Genomic DNA, 20,140 nt, shown 5'->3' on the forward strand with positions numbered 1-20,140 from the left:
GGGTCTTAGTTGCAGCAGGCAGGCTCCTTAGTTGTGGCATGCAAACTCTTAGTTGCAGCATGCATGTGGGATCTAGTTCTCTGACCAGGGATCGAACCCTGGGCCCCCTGCACTGGGAGTGTGGAGTCTTATACACTGTGCCACCAGCGAAGTCCCTCCATTATATTTCTTACGTGTTTTTTGTGTGTATGAAAGCTATTGATTTCTGTATAATAATTTCATAAGGTAGAGGTAATTTTAGCTCAGTATCTCAGGGATGCTTGCCATGTGCCCCCATGTTAGGTCTTGTACTCATATGTTGAATCTTGTTCTCAAGTGCAATAGTTGTTAACAGGTTGATTTCTATCTAGACATAATTATATACTCAAAAGAAACTGCTATTAACCATCTCAAGAGATGTCCAAGGAAGGTTACATTTCTGGCTTCTAGTAAGAATATTGTTCTGAGACTTCCCTGGTGGTCCAGTGGGTAGGACTCTGCACTCCCAATGCAGGGGGCCCAGGTTCGAGCCCTGGTCGGGGAACTAGATCCCACATGCATGCCGCAACTAAGAAGTCCACATACTGCAACTAAAGATCCCACATGCCACACTAAAAAGATCCCGCATGCCGCAATGAAGACACGGTGCAGCCAAAAATAAATAAATTAATAAATATGTTTTTTAAAATTAGCTTTCCTTAAAAAAAAAAAAAAAAAGAATATTGCTCTGTAGTGTGTTTCCTTTGCCATCCTGTACCTTGTTAACCTAACGTCAGCTAGGACAGGCCCTCATCCTTTCTGTGGAGAGCAGAGATCATCACCCAGGTACAGAGAAGTGACCTCAGCACTGACCTCACTTTATAAGCAAGCCACAAAAATACAGCAGTAATGTCTACAATGGAGGCATCCATCCAGGTTTTAGCAAATATTCTGCAAAGGAAGAGCGATATATTATAATTGCTCGAGGAAGCAAATTAATTCTGAGAGCTTTTGAAGGAAAGGATTGCTATTTACTTTTCATCTTCATGGAGAACCCTCATGTGTGTTTGGGAAGATTTTATAAAGGATCTGAATAATAATAAGCTTTTCAGACACAGGTGAGGACAAAATCATGGCTTCAAGGATGGCAGAAAATCACACAGTTCTTTTCTCCCCCTCTAATTTCTGTAATTTTCTTAATTTAATAATTCAACAATTTGTTGTGGGCCTACCATCTTGTTAGATACTGGTAAGAGCTCTGGAGATATAAATATGCTATTACACACTCCCCGATGCCCTACATAATTATAATTTAAGTGAAGGACACAGAATTGGAGAAAAATAATGATGAATTTATATTTTAAGTGCTATTAAAGAGGTATGAACTAAGAAGTGTTACAAGAAGTAAAAATAATTCTATAGGGGATTAGAGATAGAAATGAGAGGTAATCAAAAAAAAAAAGAAATGAGAGATAATCAAGAGGAGGTAGGAGATTACAGAAGAGAAGAGATGACATTTAAGGCATGAGGATGATCAAGAGAGACTGAGCTGTCTAATCTCACATGAGCCCTCACTCGATTGGTCCCTTTAGAATAGAGCCACCTTCCACGAAGAATGGTCCCTTACCTTGGGCATTTGTGTGCTGATTTTAGGTGGCAAACTAATACAACTTTAAATAAAATCTATTTACTCAGAAAATTATTCTCTTTGTCATTCTAATTGAAACCTTCTGATTAAATCAAGGAGAAAGGAGAAAGTCTGTTTGTAACTGGTATCCTTTTTTTTATATCTTCTAACACTTGCATTACTTTTTTTTTCCTTGCATTACATTTTTTAAAAAAATTATTTTTATTTATTTATTTATTTTTGGCTGCGTTGGGTCTTCGTTACCTCGTGCGGGCTTTCTCTAGTTGCGGCGACTGGGGCCTACTCTTCGTTGCGGTGCACGGGCTTCTCAACGTGGTGGCTTCATTTTGTTGCGGAGCTCAGGCTCTAGGTGCGTGGGCTCAGTAGTTGTGCCTTGCGGGCGCTAGAGCACAGGCTCAGTAGTTGTGGCACACAGGCTTAGCTGCTCTGCGGCATGTGGGATCTTCCTGGACCAGGGCTTGAACCTGTGTCCCCTGCATTGCAGGCGGATTCTTAACCACTGTGCCACCAGGGAAGTCCCTCATCATATTTATTTTGAAGATTACTTTCTATTCCTGGAAAATGATTCTGGCTTTCCATTTACAGTTATGATATAAAGTTTTTAATTCATTCATTCAATTAATGTTTATTGAGTACTACCTTCAATGTGCCAGGCACTATTCAATGAACTTGTGGTACATCAGTAGAGAGAACAAAAATTCCTATCCGGAGGACCTTATAATATAGTTTAATTGCTGTTTTTTAAGTTTAAAATAAACTGGCTCAACTTTAAAGAAGCTAGTAAGTAAAGAATGATACAGGTGATCGCAGTATTGGGTACAGGAGGGAGGTAGTCTAGAAGAGAAGTTAACACAGACTGAGTCAAACTGCCTAAAGGCGAATCCTGGTTCGTTACCTGTTAGTTCTGTGATGTTGAGTCACTTACTTCATTGTGCCTCAATTTCCTCTCCTGTAAAACAGTGCGAGAAATCAGTAAATGTTTGGTAGATTGGTAAAAATCCAGAAATTTGTATTCAGATGACTGAGTTTGGAGAAACATTGGAATAGATCATTTAAACAATTACTTAAACAATGCAAGATCAGGGTTTATGTTTTGTTTGCAACTTTTTTTATTTTGAAATAATTTGACTTATAGAAAAGTTACATAGAACAGAGAGTTCCTGTGTACACTTGATGTTCCTTCCCCTAACATTTAACAATTTACATGACCCACAGTATAATGATCAAAACGAAGAAATTAACATTGCTATAATACCTAATAATAGAGAATAATAATAATTAATCTACAGACTTTCTTTGGGTTACCCTGTTTTCCCTATCATCCTTTTCCATGATCCTATCCAGGATCTCACATGTAGTTGTAAGCTCTGCTTAGTCTCCAACAATGTGAACCATTCCTCAGTCTCTCCTTGTCTTTCACGACTTTGACACTTTTGAAGAATATTAGTTAGGTTTTCTATAGAATTTGCTATTTTCTCATGATTAAATTGAGTTTTATGCATTTTTGATCAGAATTCACGGAAGTGATGTGTCCTTCTTAGGACATCATAATCCAGGAGTTCATGATATTGGTATCTTATACCAGTGATGTTAACTCCCATCACTTGGTTAAGGTGCTATTTGCCAGGTTTCTCCACTATAAAGTTACTATTTTTACCTTTATAATTAATAAATATTTGGGGGAGACACTTTGAGATTATGAAAATATCCTGTTTCTATTCCACAGATTTTAGTATCCGCTGACGGATCTTGCCTGCAACAAATATTACTGTGGTGTTCTGTGTTCAGTTTTCTATTTTCCTCATTTCTTCCACATTTATTAATTGGAATTTTTATGTAAGATAGACTGTCTCTTCACTCCCATTTATTTTAAAATTTATTAATATCAATAAGATTCATGGATACTTATTTTATTCTATGGATTATAATCCAATCCTATTGTTATTTATTTCTTGCTCAAATTGTTTCATCTTTGGTCACTGAAAGTCCTTTCTAGTAGGCCCCTATGTCTTTTTGATATGCTGCCATTGGTTTTTGAGTACTTCCTTACTTTTCTTGGCATCACAAGATGCTCCAGAATCACCTTTTATTTTCCCTGCCCCACCCCTGGAGTTAACAACTTCTCCAAAAAAAGAACTTAAATCAAATCAAATCTTACAGTACAAATACTAAACATAGAAAAAAATTTAAAACATAAAAAATTAATTTTCATTAAAAACTTTAATTTTTTTAAATTAAAAAATAAGACAAGGTGGGATAATTTTTTTTAAATATTTATTTATGGCTGCATTGTTGCTGCGCTAGGGCTTTCGCTAGTTGTGATGAGCGGGGGCTACTCTTTGTTGCGGTGCATGGGCTTCTCAGTGTGGTGGCTTCTCTTGTTGTGGAGCAGGGGCTCTAGGCGCATGGGCTTCAGTAGTTGTGGCACACAGGCTCAGTAGTTGTGGCTCGCAGGCTTAGTTGCTCTGTGGCATGTGGGATCTTCCCGGACCAGGGATCTAACCTGTGTCCCCTGCATTGGTAGGCAGATTCTTAACCACTGCGCCACCAGGGAAGTCCCATGGCATCATTTTTGTCCCTTAGAATTTGGCTGCTACTTGAATTACAGTTTTCCTCTCAGGCCTAGGTTGAGAGTATTCATCAGATGAGCACAATATTATATCATGGAGCAGTGGAGGGGTATTATATTCAGGGTGAATAATACTAAAATTCATAGCATAAAGATTAAGAGCATACACTCTAGAGTCAGATTGGCTGGATTCAAATTCTAACTCAACCCCTTACTAGCCATATGACATTAGGCACGTTACTTAACTTCTGTGTGTCTTAGTTTCTTCATGTGTAAAAATGAGGTTAATAATGGTACTTAAAGTGTTTAGAAGAGTTCTTGGCACATAATAAGCATAAAATTTTACCACCAATTTACAGTGCTCTTTAAATCTTACAAAGGACTTTCAATTATATTAGCTCATTTTTATCACCAATAGCACTTGGTGTATTCCTATTTCAAACTTACAGATAAAGAAGCTGAGGCTTAGAAAGGTTAAGTGATTTTGCAGGATCATACAGCTTGAAAGCGATAAGAGCAACACTCAAACTTCAGTCATCCAGCTGCAAACTCTAGGTAGGAATGTAAGCACCAACTGTGGAAAGTAGAACATTAAAAAAAACTAATAGGACAAAATTCTGTATTAACAAATTACCTGAGAACTCGTAGTGCTAAAGTCAGACTTCAGTGAGGTCTTTTCCTGGATCTATCTGGATTTCTTTTCTTTCTTTCTTTCTCTCTTAAAAAAAAAATATATATATACACACACATATATATGTATATATATATACACACATATGTGTGTATATATATATACACACATATGTGTGTGTATATATATACACACATATATGTATATATATACACACATATGTGTGTATATATATGTACACACACATATGTGTGTATATATATGTACACACATATATGTGTGTACATATATATATATACACATATATGTGTGTATATATATATATACACATACATACATTTATTTATTTATTTATTTATTTAGACTGCGCCAGGTCTTAGTTGCGTGGGATCTTCGTTGTGGCATGCGGGATCTTTAGTTGCAGCATGCGGGATCATTTTTTTTAGTCGCAGCATGTGGACTTTAGCTGTGGCATGCATGTGAGATCTAGTTCCCTGACCAGGGATCGAACCTGGGCCCCCAACATTGGGAGCACAGAGTCTTACCCACTGGACCATCAAGAAAGTCCTTATCTGGATTTCTTAACCTGGTCTATGACATCAGCTTTAAAAAAATAAAAAAAATCCTGATATATTTATGCAAAATTGTGTATATGTGTATTTTTTTTCTGGGAAAAGTTTTCACATGTTTCATCAAATTCTCTAAGGAATTTGTAAACCCCAAAAGTTAAGAACTTTGCCTGGACCACCTGAATTTTCTGACAACCTACTTACGTGGAGTGGTTATTACGTATTTGGATGATTACTTGATGCCATATTGGGCCAACTCACATCTTGATGGGAAGATAGCTAAAATTTTTTCTTATCTCTTTTTACACTTTTTAATCATGGTAATTTTCAAACATTCACAAAAGTGCAATTTCCATATACCCATCACTCAGCTTCAAAAATGTTTAACATAGTGTCAATCTTGTTTTACTAATAATCCTCAAACACACACATTCCCCTCTTGATTATTTTAACAAAACCCCACTTCATTTCATTTCATCTGAAAATATTCTAGATTGTCATATAGCTAAATCTCAATGTAATCCCAGTATACCATAGAGAACCAATTAGAAAGTCTATTATTTATTCAATTATTTATTCATTCAACAGAATTTTATGAAGTACCTAATACTGTACATTGCAAGGTACTAGAGAAGAAAGATATCACATCACATGTTACTTTTTGAAGTTCTAAGATTTGGGCCTTTAGATGCCTCGAAAAATAGCTCAAGGCCAAAATTAGCTCAAGGCCAATTCATCCTTGATTTCTAACCGTCTCTCTGCAACCCCTCCTCCCTATCAATCCATTTGTAAGTCCAATCAGCTGCATTTCCAAAATATATACCAAATTTCTCCATGTCTATTCATCTCAGTTGCTTTATCTTAGCCCTAGCCACTGCTGGCTTTCTGCTGCACTCTGAAGAGTCTTCTAACTGGTTTTCACGCTTCCGCTCTTGTCTCTCTATATTCCATTACCTTCTCAGGGAGATTTGAACAGAAGCATTGAAGACAACATAAATGTCCATCAGCCAAAGAATGGATAAATTACGGTATTTTAATATAAAAGAATACTAAACAGTTGTTTAAAATAAATGAATAAGAACTCTATACGAATGAATAAATCTCAAAAAAATATAACAGAGGGGAAAAAGAGCAAGTTGCAGAATAGGTACAGTATGGTACCATTCATATAAAGTTTAAAAACATGCAATATCAATTATACCTTAATTTTAAAAAGCAAGGCAGTGTTACACATATTGTTTATGGATATGTATGCGTGTGTGTGTGAGTGTGTGTGTGTGTGTGTGTGTGGTAAAAGCACAAAAACATGAATGAATATTATAAACATAAAATTCGGGCTTCCCTGGTGGCGCAGTGGTTGAGAGTCCGCCTGCCGATGCAGGGGACATGGGTTCGTGCCCCGGTCCGGGAAGATCCCACATGCCGCGGAGCAGCTAGGCCCGTGAGCCATGGCCGCTGAGCCTGCGTGTCCGGAGCCTGTGCTCCGCAACAGGAGAGGCCACAACAGTGAGAGGCCCGCATACCGCAAAAAAACAAAACAAAACAAACAAAAAACATAAAATTCAGAATAGGAGTTACCTTTAAAGAGGGAGGGGAGGGACTTCCCTGGTGGTCCTGTGGTAAAAAATCCGCCTTACAATGCAGGGGACGCGGGTTTGATCCCTGGTCAGGGAACTAAGATCCCACATGCTGCAGGGCAACTAAGCCCGTGTGCCGCAACTACCGAGCTGGTGTGCCTCAACTAGAGCCTGCGTGCCGCAAACTACAGAGCTGACATGCTCAGGAGCCTGCACGCCATAACTAGAGAAGAGAAAAAACCCACATGCCACAACTAGGGAGAAGCCCATGCGTGGCAAAGAGAGATCCCGCATGCTTCAATGAAGATCCTGCGTGCCACAACTAGGACCCCACACAGCCAAAAATAAATAAAATGAAACAAAAAACATAAAATTCAGAATAGGAGTTACCTTTAAAGAGGGAGGGGAGGGACTTCCCTGGTGGTCCTATGGTAAAAAATCCGCCTTACAATGCAGGGGACGCGGGTTTGATCCCTGGTCAGGGAACTAAGATCCCACATGCTGCAGGGCAACTAAGCCCGTGTGCCGCAACTACCGAGCTGGTGTGCCTCAACTAGAGCCTGCGTGCCGCAAACTACAGAGCTGACATGCTCAGGAGCCTGCACGCCATAACTAGAGAAGAGAAAAAACCCACATGCCACAACTAGGGAGAAGCCCATGCGTGGCAAAGAGAGATCCCGCATGCTTCAATGAAGATCCTGCGTGCCACAACTAGGACCCCACACAGCCAAAAATAAATAAAATGAATAAATAAATAATAAATAAATCTTTAAAAAAAAAAGAGGGAGGGGAATAGGATTAAGAAGGGTACCATGGGGATTTCACTGAATCTAATTTCTTGAAGTATCCATATGCTTGTTATCCATACATTTTTGGATACCTGAAATATTTTATAATTTAAAAAACACAAAAATCAAATCAAGGTCACATAAAATTCTCCAATGACTTTTCATTATTCCTTAAAAGAAATCCAAACCTCTTACCAAGGTACAGCAACAGGTCCTATATGATCTGGCTCCTTACTGACTCCCCAACCTCTTCTCTTCCCCGCTCCCCATCAATCACCATGTTTTGGCCTCACTGACTTTGTTTCTATTCCTTGAACAAGTCAAGTTTGTTCTGACCTCAGGACTTTTGGCACTAGCTCTTACCTCTACCCTTAGAACATTCTCCTGTATGTTCACCCATTTGGCTTCTCATCATTTAGGTCTCAGCTCAAGCAAGCCTTTGTTTGACCATCCTATTTAAAATGGTCCCCACCTATTTTGTTTTTCTCTACACATCATCCTTTCATTCCCTTAACAGCACTCATTACCCTTCAGGGTCTCTTGTTTATGTATTTACTGAATGATTTCTACTGGAATGTAAGCTCCTTGTCCATCTTTCCTATTGCTATAGCCCTGGTCATTACAACAGTGCCTCATGCATAGGAAGCACTTGATAAATTTTTGTTGAATGAGCAAATTATTCTTATACTGAATAAGCATAAAAATCTCTTAACTTTCTGTTTGTAAAGGAATAGAGCCTAGAAACTAAAGTACTTTTTGGGGGGGTTTCTTTTCCAGCTGTTAAAGGTTTTCTTTACTATGATTTGCATCAAAGGGTAATAAATCAAAATTTGTATTTTGATGATAGGCACTGGTATCAGCTCCTTTTCATTGTCTCTAATGTGGACTATAAAATTGGGTGATGTAATAAGTCAATCTGTACTTTGATGTACTGTCATGTATCTATTGCTAAGCCTTGTTGCTTTATCTTATACATTCTCTACAATGCTAATCTGGAAACATATGTTTAAACCATCAGCTCCTTCCTAGAATGTAGGAGTAAACTCAAGGGCATTTTGTCACATTTCTATTTGTCATAAGTAGAATTAGGAATAATTATTGACATTGTAAAATGTTCTTAAAACATGCGAGCCTTAGTGAGTTCAACTTTTGTCCGGAGTGTCCCCTGATTAGCAGTGACTTTTCTAAGTAGAGGCTCTGCCCTTCAGAGGTTGCACTGAGATAACACAGTCTTAGGATGCGTAGCTCAATTAATTTTCCTCTGGAAGTTACTTCAAATTTTCATTTTTAATAAAGGTATTTTTATAAAGGTATTTTTTTTTCGCTTTTGAATGTATGCTGCATTGACTTCATCACTTAATTCAACAGCAATTCAAAAAATCTTCCAAGGTTGATAGGTTTAATCTTTGGATAAAAGATAAACATATATGCTTTTCTTCTTTCTGGCTAGGTCTAGCTCTCCAGCTAAGAAACAGAGCATATGTCTTACATTAGAGAATCTTATCAGGCTCAGAAGATGTACTCCCATTTCCTGTTCATACCATGCTTACATGCTGTGGAGCTAAATTATAATCATAGCTGCTATGCTATTTTTAAAATGCACTTACAATTTGAGCTCCTGGCTCGCTTTTGGAACCATGACCATACTGCCACTTTCCCCTCACAGGCGTTATTTTATAGTAGTTGTGTGGCTGAAATAAGAAATATCTTTATGCTAACATCCTTCTGGAAACCAATAAACCTTGCTACCTTGATGGGAAGTTTAGTTGGTGAATGAGATGTACAAAAAGTTTCTTTGAAAATTGAATAAAGGGATTTGATGTCTAAGCTGCATTTATTTGTTTAACAGAGAGAGGTGGGGGAAAAGTTGATCTGACAACCTAATGAAAAAACAACCACCTTGCTTTAGAATTACACAGCAACCTCGATATATCCTTTAAACCAAGTAAAAGCAGAGATTTGGCATTTATCTGTTACCTATTTAATCTGGAAAAAAAAAGTACCTTGCAAAGTGGAGTTTGCTTATTTATTGTTGGTGGGAGTTGGTATTGGCCAGTTTTTTTTGGCTTTCTTGAAATATCTGACTTGCTGCTTACAACTACTAAATTAACTAGATAATTCTGTGCTGGGTAGGTTCAACCATAACCCGTTATTGGTTTTCATATGTAAAAGTTTGGGGATAAATAATGTTTAGAAAAGTCCTCCTCCTGGTTTCATAATTCAATTTAGAGATAGAGTGCTCAAAGGGGAGAGAGAGGAGATTGAAGTTAGACTTAGGAAAGAGACTTGCATTTATTTACTAATATCTTCATTTGACAGAAATCTTTATCACTGGAGTATAAACGGGCACAGGTAAAAGGATGGGTCAGCAAGCCATAGAATAAGTCTCTTTCAACTGTTTCCCTGGAGAAGAGTTCCTGAAGTCGTTCTTCATATGTTACAACTCTAACGTTCCTCTTCAGAGCCCTAATTTTGGCATCAAGACGTTGGATCATTTGGGTTCAAACATCTGTTGTTTCTGGATGGCTTTAAAATTCCATTGCAAGTTCAAAAATGCTCAAATTGCAAAGCATGTCCTTATGAGAAGTATCTACTTGGTGTATGTTTGCCCTTCTCTCTCACAAATCTTCCAGGAACACTGCATTTGGGCCTACAATTTCTGCTCTGTTTCTCTACGTGTAGCAGTAACATGAAGTGTTTCTTTTATTCAGATCCCAGTTTCAAAGATTCAATTTTGGGCATGGAATGCCTTTCCTTGCTAAGTTTATTCTTTATGTGTTTGGAATGCACTGGAATGTATGTAAATACTTTTCAAAGTCAGGACTTATGTTTTTTTCACTCTTGTACTTGCCATTGCCTGACTGCTCCATACCAATTTCTGTTAGAACTTTGCAAGTTCTAGCAAGATTTTTTTGGAGAAAGATAATTGCAATCAGATAGCCCTTAAAGGGCAAATGTATTACAAACAAACTTCTTTTTCTGAGAAATAGTTGCATTATAGCTATTTTTTTTAACATTCCATGAAGCATCCCAACTAAGAGATATGATTGCAAGTGGAAAATGAATTAGAAGAATAAATGTTCTCATATTGAAAAAACAGAATTTTTGATGAACATATATTGAAGAAGGTCTAGTTCTTACGATTCTCTCACCAAGCTACTGAACTCCCTAGCTCTGTATTCTTCCAAAACTTTTGACTATGTTTTAAAGTCACAATGGATAGACATTTATGAGAAGTATAATTTTGATGGGGGAGACCGCTCCATTGCAATTTGACTGGGATTTAGAATCACTTAAACACTGTTGGAGTTTAGGCAAACCTTCAAAAATGAGCCTTGGCATTGATTTCCTACACTTAATCATGTATCTAAATAAAACAATTTGGGAGATATTTTCTTTTGTATACAAACTGTGTTTTCTCCCTCAACCTGATAATGGTCATAAATTAATACAGCGTGTACTATCCTAAGAACTAGAGTGTATTAAGTAAATGATTTATAGCAAAACAAAATAAACCAAGGAAAGGTCTCAGCCTTCAAGGGCTCTCCAGTGTTAGTGGTTAATTCTCGAATTCTCAGCCTCTGTGCTCTTCCGGTGGTAGCAGCCACCCCTCCAGTATTAAGGGTTGACTGCCATGTGGGTCGTTAACTCTAATCTTTCCTTGGCCCTTTGACTTCTCTATCTCCAGATGCACATAACGAGTTTTAAACCCACCCTGGCCATTGACTTTCTGGACTTTCACCCCCTCAGTCTTAGCTCTGCTTTCCACAGAAGTAATTGTGATGTTTGGAAGGCTGCCCATCTCAGAGAATGCTCTGTGGTTTCCTCTTTTCTCCAAGTTCTTTTTTTTTTTTTTAAGAGCATCACACACAAATTATAGATTTTCTCTTTTAAAGAAATCATTACTACTCCTTATCCATTGGACAGAGAGGGTAATATTAGGTTGCATTCTGTCCTTTGTTGTTATACTTGTGAACATTTAAAAAATCTGTGCTACTGGATTCCAAGTTCCTTGCTGGGCTGTTTTCATCTCTGTTAAGGATGACCTAGCCCTTGTCCCTGAGAACAGAAGGGTTGAGATGTGAAGCCCTGACATGAGGTGCACCTGTATTAGAGAGCTGGCTCTGCCAAGTACCAGTAAGAGACAACTGGGCTATTGTTTAGTTCCCATAACACTTGGTTAAATAAGATAATGTATGTAAACCACTTAACATGTGTTTTGGACGCAGTCATTACCGAAATGTTAGCTATTAGAAGCATGTATATATGTGTTAAAGCAAAGGAAGACATGCCACTGCTGCTTGGATAATCTTTTGATCTTCACAATTTCTGGAGCATGCAGAGTGTCTCTACAGGAGAACCCAAGCAAATCTCTGATGCAAATTATTTATATTGATAGCATATGTTCATACAAACTAGTTGATAAACTCTAAGTGGCAGCCATTTCTAAACACTGCTTCTGGTTAAAAATTGCTGTTTTCAAGTCCCAGTGACAAAATGCATGGACAGCCCCAGCCCACGCAAAGTCTGTGAGTCTGGGATGTGCTCAGCAGCTGGGCAGTGACCTGAGGCAATGACCTAGTGGCTGGAGTCGCAGATTCCATGCTCAACCTTTGAATCTGGGCTTGGCAAGGTTCTCTGGCAATGAAACTTCCCTAAATAGTGGACCCCTTGGAGAATGTGAAGAAAGCTATCCATAGATAAACACATGTGGTGAGAGAGAGAAAGAGAGAGAGAGAGAGAGAGAGAGAGAGAGAGAGAGAGAGAGAGAGAGAGAGAGAGAGGATAGAAACAGACAGATACAGAAATTGAGAGAAAAAAAAAAGAGAAAGAAGAGAAGGAAGAGAGGATTCAAAAAGCCAAAAGCCAGAGTACGAGTAAGAACCAGAGAGAGGCAATAAGATGCCAGGCTCTGGATTCATACAGACTTGGTTTTATTTTTTTATTTTTATTTTTTAATTAGTTTATTTTATTTATTTATTTTTGGCTGCATTGGGTCTTCGTTGTTGCAAGAGGGCTTTCTCTAGTTGTGGAGATCGGGGGTAACTCTTCGTTGCGGTGTGTGGGCTTCTCATTGCAGTGGCTTGTCCTATTGCGGAGCACGGGCTCTAGGCGCGCGGGCTTCAGTAGTCGTGGCGCACGGGCTTAGTTGCTCCGCGGTATGCGGGATCTTCCCAGACCCATGTCCCCTGCATTGGCAGGCGGATTCTTAACCACTGTGCCACCAGGGAAGCCCCCAGACTTGGTTTTAAATCCTCATTGTCAAGCTGTGTGATTCTGGACAAGTTACGTAACTTCTCTTAGTTTCTGTATTTATAAAAAGGAGCAAAAAAGAACACCCACCTCAGAAGGTTTTTGTGAGGATTAAATGAGATAATACATTTAAAAGCATGTAGCCCAGTGAATGGACTATTTTATAACTTTCTCACTTCATAACATATTGAAGACTTTTCCTCATATATGGTATTTGTGTTTATTTGTTTACTTAGATAGTTGTTTTATTAGAAAAGGGAATCGGGCTTCCCTGGTGGCGCAGTGGTTGAGAATCCACCTGCCAATGCAGGGGACACGGGTTCGAGCCCTGGTCTGGAAAGATCCCACACGCCGCGGAGCAACTAAGCCCGTGCGTCACAACTACTGAAGCCCGCGTGCCTCGAGCCGGTGCTCCGCAACAAGAGAAGCCACTGCAGTGAGAAGCCCGCGCACTGCAATGAAGAGAAGCCCCTGCTCGCCACAACTCGAGAGAAGCCGGCGCGCAGCAACAAAGACCCAACGCAGCCGAAAATAAATAAATAAATTTATTTTTAAGAAAAGAAAAGGGCATCGCTGGAACCAAATGCATATGGTCCCATGTCAATCTGGAGAGATTCTTATTGCTGTTTTTGCAGGGACAATTACAGATAAATGATGCTGGGGTTTGTTTTTTTTTTTTTTCTCTTCTAAAGGGGTAATGACTGTACCATTTTAAGAAATATTGATTTAGTGGTTCAAATGCCCAAATGGGAGTCACAAGGCATCCATTCACTTATTCTTTCACTTGACCAGGGTTTACTAGGGCCAAGCCAAGTTCCGAGTTACGTGGGCCTTGGGGTGTATGGGGTGGAGGTGGGCACACAGTGGGGAACTAAACAGAGGCTCTGCCCTGACTGAGTGCAAGAATTTTCCTCCTTGCTCTACCCCTCTGATGGGCAGGAGGAAGTTTGTCTTGTTGTACAGGGTGCAATGCCAGGGCTTCCCAAGTTGTTATACAGTCAGAGGGGAAAGAGATAAAAAAGGAGCCCCAAAGTAGACTGTAGGCTGCACTTCTGCTCCATCTGTCCCATTTACACATCATTCTATTCTGACTTTGACTCACTGACTCATGCTGGTCTGAGCACCTTACACTTCAGTTCTCACATCTGTAAAATGGAATGATGGTGATTGCTAATTCCCTCCCTTCAGGGACTGTTACAAATTGTAAAATTAACAAGTTATACTTGGAAAGCATTTTAACCTCTCAATTGAAAAGCAGAGAAGTAGTTCAAGGTATAGTTTATATATTCATTGCATTTAATAATTTCCTTGCAGATTATGTTCTTCAAAATGGGCATGGATGTTTTCAATTTAATAATTCAACCCAACTATATTTATTGAACACCTATTACAAAAAAGATAGAAAAATAATTAAGACTTCATCTTTGCCCCTCAGTTGGTAAATTGAAGTACTTTCCGATTTTACTTGTGTACTCTCAAAGGGACCTATTTATCCAATTGCATATAAATTTAACATTCATATCACTAATTGGATCCTTACCTATTCTCCCATGTACACCTCACAAAGAGGTTAGAAAGAAATTTGATACTTAGCACCTGATGATTTTAGTCTATTAAAGGCTTCTGAAAACAAGGTATATCAACAGGAAGGGGGAATCTTCATTTATCCTATTTGCTAGCTAATAAATAGAGTGAAACAGGAGAGGGAGAAAGGAATGTGCATAGAGGTCTGTTGACACTTGGAGAGCTACTGTCATCCACAACAACTCAGTAATTTCTCACATTCTTCCTTCTCCTCTTCTATAGGCTTAATTACTCAAGGCTTTGCTGGGATTTGAAGCTTATCCTGTTATTTAAAGATCGAAATCAGGATATGAGAAATAAATACAGGGCATCATGTTTACTTTCAGCCTCAGTCTCTAGTAGGGTTTTAACTGTTTAACTAAAGATAGTCTCCAATTTGATTTCACTAGTATACTCCAACATTTCACTCGTATACTCCAAATCTCCGTGTAAGGTTACAGACCTATTTTAGCTGGATCCATTTTCTTCTGGGCAGATAAGCTAAGATTGCAACATCAGAAGCAGTTCAACCAATCATTATGTATAAACCTCAGCCCATTTATATAATGCAATCCTTCTGGTAGTAATGACACAAAAGATGCAAATAAGCAAGATCACAAGCCTGTCAAAGTCCCAAATCATTTGTGGCAACAGGGCCACAGAACCTCTCTCTCCTTGGAAATTAAATAGTTGCTCTAACGGTAACCAAATGCCCTCCTCAGGACAGTATTTCAAGAAGGTAGAGTGTACATGTATTATACAAATGTATACAGTCTCTTTAGGAGATAATAATAAATATCATGCTGGGACGCTGGAACACAAAAAGACTGAGTACTGTCTAGAAGGTCATTCTACAAATCTCAGGAAAAGCAGTGTCCAGGCCTGTGATCCTTTATCCAGGCCATGAGATAGCACAGCCCATGTGAAAAAAGGACCAGCTAGTTTTACAGCATAACATGGTATTTTATTTCACCATAGTAGACTGCTGGGAAATCTCTGGAGGCCTGGCAGCTGCGTCTTGTCTTTAATATGAAGCCTGGGGATGGGGGGAGAGAAAGAGAGAGAGACTCATAATTCACAAGAGGCACAGCCATAAGAAAGCCATTCTGAGCAACTGAATCAGACACAGAGGGGGAGCTGCTATCCCATCCCTTAGTCAAGAATGCTTTTTGTCTTTCCTTCTCTCCTTATCGGCTGTGTCCTCATGAAAAGATCATTTATGGATGGTGGAATGAGTGCATCAGAGCCAGCTTCTGTTCTCTCCTTTTCTTCCCCCATTGCTGCTGTCCTGTAAAACAGCCCCTTTGTTAAAGACTGAAAGAGCAGATGCAGCTCAGATACTATCGTAAATAAATTGGGGAGGGAGTATTTTACCTTGAATTGGTCTAACACCATTTTTGTGTTGAAAGTAGTCCTACTGCTGGTCCAAATATTCTAGAAAGTTGAGAGACCCATAGCAAAGTAGTATTTTACATGTATCTCTTTAAAATGATATAAGGTATGGGAAGAATTAATATGTCAATTAAATAATACCTAGAAGAAATGGACACAAAATGGCATCATGGGGTGGAGTGAATAAGGGAGGCCATGTGGAAGAGGTAGAATCAATAGAAAGTGCTGGATAAAGTATGAGTGAAGGCATAGGGCTAGGCATGGACTTAGTGGGCATAAAAGTAAGAAGACTGTTTATTAGTTTCATAGAATTAGAAGTAGGTAGAAGGAAAAGGTGCACAGGTTCGGTAGAAACTAAAAACTAGGCTTAATGTTTTAGACTGTTTAAGTAATCAATTAGTTGCTATCCATGTTCATATTTGTGAAAAATGTTTTAGATACAGATGACAAAAGGAAAATCATTTACAATCCCACCAGTCGTAAAGATGGTGAACATTCTGGTGCATTTTCTTTCACAAACTTTCTTTGTAAATGTATTATCTTAGTTTAGATTCCCCAGAGGCAGATCCTGATACAAGGATTCAAGTACAACTAGTTTATTTAGGAGGTGATTCCAGAAAACACCATTAGGGGAGTGGAAGTAGTAAGACAGGGAAGGAAAAGAAGCCAAAAAAAGGGTCTTGTTCTCAGATGAATCAGTTGGAGCACAGTCATGCTGGGGAACTCAGAGTTGTCTCACTGAGGGATAAGGAAGCTAGAGTATTTATCCAGTAACTCCTGTCAGTTGAGAGTTGATATGGGGAGCACTCGTTCTCCAAATGAATCTCTCTGGGCCAGAAAAAGAATCCTAAGCAGAGAGTTGCAGGTATCTGCAACCAAGAGCACTCAGCATGTAGTGGGGATATGGGTGCTACATAAATATACACAAATTATATTTTTATTTATAAAAGCTTTCTGTGCATCAGGTATTATACTACATATTTTACTTGCATTAACTCATATAATTCTCATAGAAGTCTTGCAAGTTAGGTGCTACTCTTATCCCCTGAGGCTTAGATACTGGGATTAGAGGCTGGTAGAAGAAAACATGAGATTCATTCTCCCAGAGATTAAATACCTGAAGTCACAAAGAGATGATATACTTTCCAAAAGAGGTTTAACGACAGCCTTATTCATCTAGCTCCTCCCTCCTACACATTTTCTCCTCTTTCTGTCAATAAAGCATTTTTTCCTTGCAATTGTAAAAGTCTCTGTTTTCAGAGACATTTATTGGAAAACAAAACAAAACCTTGAGACACACAGGATCTCTAACGGATACCTGTCAGTTGTGTGTTTAGCATCTCCTCCCCCATTTTCTTCCAGTACAGCATATTATTTCATTTGGGAGAAACAATCCACTCCTTCTTATAGTTTTAATGGGCTGCCAAACCAGTCTTCAGTCTGGTGAGCCTGAGATCCAGACTTGGCCAATCATAGTTTCCATATATTTACTTGGCCACAGGGATTGGCTAGAAATGTGTTTGTGCATCAAGCTGAGCCAATTAGGGTCTTTCCCTGGGGCTTTACTTCAAACTTTGGGAGAAGGAAGCTGATATCACTAGACTGAGATGATATAATCAGTAATTGTCTGAACCATGCTCTTCTTCCCACAGCAAGGTGGAGCAAGCTCATCTGTAGTAGGAGAGAATGTAAACAGAGCAGAGACGTGAAGTGAGAGGACAGAAAGAGAGAGACAGACAGACAGAAAGAGAGAGATACAGAAACAGGCAGAAAATCTGACTGCATTGTTAAGTCCCTGTAGTCCCCTGAGGTCTACTCCTCCTGGACTTCCTATTGCATGAACCAAAAAAAAAATAAACTGATAAACAATAATCTTTCTCCTTCCTTCTTTCATCCTTGTTTACTTATAGCTGATTTTTTTTTTTTTTTTTTTTTTTTTTTGCGGTACGGGGGCCTCTCACTGTTGTGGCCTCTCCCGTTGCGGAGCACAGGCTCCGGACGCGCAGGCTCAGTGGCCACGGCTCACGGGCCCAGCCACTCCGCGGCATGTGGGATCTTCCCGGACCGGGGAACGAACCCGTATCCCCTGCATCGGCAGGCGGACTCTCAACCACTGCGCCACCAGGGAAGGCCCTTATAGCTGATTTGACTTGGGTTTCTGTTTCTTGCAACCAGATTCTTGACTAATTCAGGACCAAGTGCATTCTGACCAGGAAGTATGTTTGTGGCCCTTAAGTTATACATTGGTGTAGGAGAGCAGGGGGTGGAGAGAATCAAATTATGATAGGACAGGCATGACCTTTTCCCATCCTTTACAACTTTATTTGCTTCCATGACTCTCAGGTCAATTCCAACTCTCTGAGGCGTGAAGGAGGCCCCTACCTTCAGGAAGTATTCAATTGCAATAGCAACATGGAGCACTGTTCCTATTGACTGCTGCCTTTGCCTGCAGCTATTGATGGCATTCATCAATAGAAAGCTAACCATTGGGACTGTCTAGGTTTTCCTTCCTACTCTTGAAACTCAAGGACATGGAGAACTCTGCTTTTATGGGACACAGACTGATGGTTCTGTGAGTTCTAACCCTGGCTTAAGCAGTCTTTGACTTGTGTGAGTGATCCCCCAAAGATTCAGCAGATCTAAGATCTCAACATGCTTTTATTAATCTGGAAGCTATGACATGCTTGAAATAATAGCTGCCATTTATTAAGCATTTACTGTATGCAGGCACTGTACACTTGGGCTTTGTGTACGCTATCGTAATGTAATCCTTGTAGAATTCTGCAAAGTAGGGATTATCAGCCCCTTTCACAGATGAAGAAACTGAAATTCAGAGAGGTTAACAGCCAACGGCCCCACAAACCCAGGTCTGTAAGACTGAAAGCTTCCCTTACCCCTCCACATACTCTAGTGCCTAAGCCCTGGAGTAAAGGCCTAATAAACTACCTTGCTTAGAGTTTTAGGTTTAACACCTTCACTTTTAGGATACACAACAAGGCTAGAAATTTAATCCTAAACTTCCAAGCACAACTTTTAGAAAGGGTCTCTGGCCCTTTGCCATTGGTTGTGTGGTCCTTAAGCTGGGTTTGGAGATGCCTACTGGGTGGATTTGTGTATCAACTCAGCTAAACTGAAACTAGGGCACTCAGCCTTCTCTTGCTTACATAGCCCCAGGTTACTGTGGGCTTCAAGAGACATTTTGTGTGAGCTCGGAAGGCGAAAGTGAAGCAGTGGAGCAGCCTAATTCGTTTTGCACGTGGAAGGCTGGTGCAGGCACAGGTGCTGTTGCAGCTCCTTCATGCTGTCGCTGACCCGCTGGCTCATGTTGGGATGGAAGAGCAGCCGGGCCTGCAGCTTCTGTAACCTCTCTGACTACTGGACCAGGTATGTGTTTAGTTCCCTGATAAAGGACACCAGCTTCTCCTACAGATTACTGCATCGTTAGAATTGGCGGCTCAGATGCCCTTGCTTCCCTCACTGCATGGCCATCTTTCTTTCCCATGTGTGTTCTCTGGGGATTTCAGGCTTCAACACTAGACATAGAAGAAAGAGGCTTACATAAGCTGCGTAACCAGTTCCCCTACTTGTGTAATATCAAATCCCTATAAAAAACCCCGCATTAAATATATATATTTCCTAATGTTCTGCTTCTCTAACTGAACCCTGACTAGTTCCTTATACCTGGGATAGGTGAAGAATTCGAGACTACAGTTTTAAGGGAGTCAACTTCCAAATCTTCAACCTCCTTACTCTTTCATAAATCCGATCTGTTAAGAACAAGCCAGCTTGCTTCTCCAGGAAGAAGATGCTGAGAGTTAGGAGTGCAAATGTTCTATTGGGGAGTAACATCCATGAAAGAAAAAAGGAGAAAGCAGGGTTGGGCATATGGAGTTGCCAGACTGTAATAATGATCCCATAACATCTCTGCCAGATCAGTGGGGGAGCTCCAGAGCCGAGACTGCCCCTTAGTAGTTTTCCTGTAGGGTGGAAATAGCCAGGCCCCTGTGCAACAGCCTTGCTCATTGGTGGGGGCCATTCTGAGAGAGTGTGACCTTCGTTGAGAAGCTAAGGAATCTCAGCTAGGCACATTCCTCCTAGCTGGGCAGCAAGTCCTTTCTTGGGGGGATATCTGAGCAGCACATTTCCATGTCTGCCACCTTACTCATACTAAATCTTACAATAGGGCATTGCC

The 20,140-nt window shown here is 39.7% G+C and overlaps 1 long non-coding RNA gene and 1 other non-coding gene across 4 annotated transcripts in view; one reads left to right on the forward strand and one right to left on the reverse strand.

The window, feature by feature from the left end:
* The first annotated feature begins 450 nt into the window (after window positions 1-450).
* TRNAG-CCC (transfer RNA glycine (anticodon CCC)) lies at window positions 451-523 on the forward strand. Its single transcript has one exon. It is a non-coding gene; the product is annotated as a tRNA-Gly (tRNA).
* Window positions 524-2,345: 1,822 nt separating this feature from the next.
* LOC114486296 (uncharacterized) overlaps window positions 2,346-20,140 on the reverse strand; it is a 72,358-nt gene continuing 54,563 nt past the window's right edge. For 2 of the 3 annotated variants that reach the window (XR_003679798.2, XR_003679796.2), the window contains one exon: window positions 2,346-2,555. This is a non-coding gene — a long non-coding RNA (uncharacterized lncRNA). Of the gene's footprint in view, window positions 2,556-12,737; window positions 13,048-20,140 lie in introns of those variants that run through there. The other variant, XR_003679795.2, reaches the window with a different exon arrangement.

The sequence above is a fragment of the Physeter macrocephalus genome, chromosome 5 (assembly GCF_002837175.3).
Source record: "Physeter macrocephalus isolate SW-GA chromosome 5, ASM283717v5, whole genome shotgun sequence".
Classification (NCBI taxonomy): Eukaryota; Metazoa; Chordata; class Mammalia; order Artiodactyla; family Physeteridae; genus Physeter; species Physeter macrocephalus.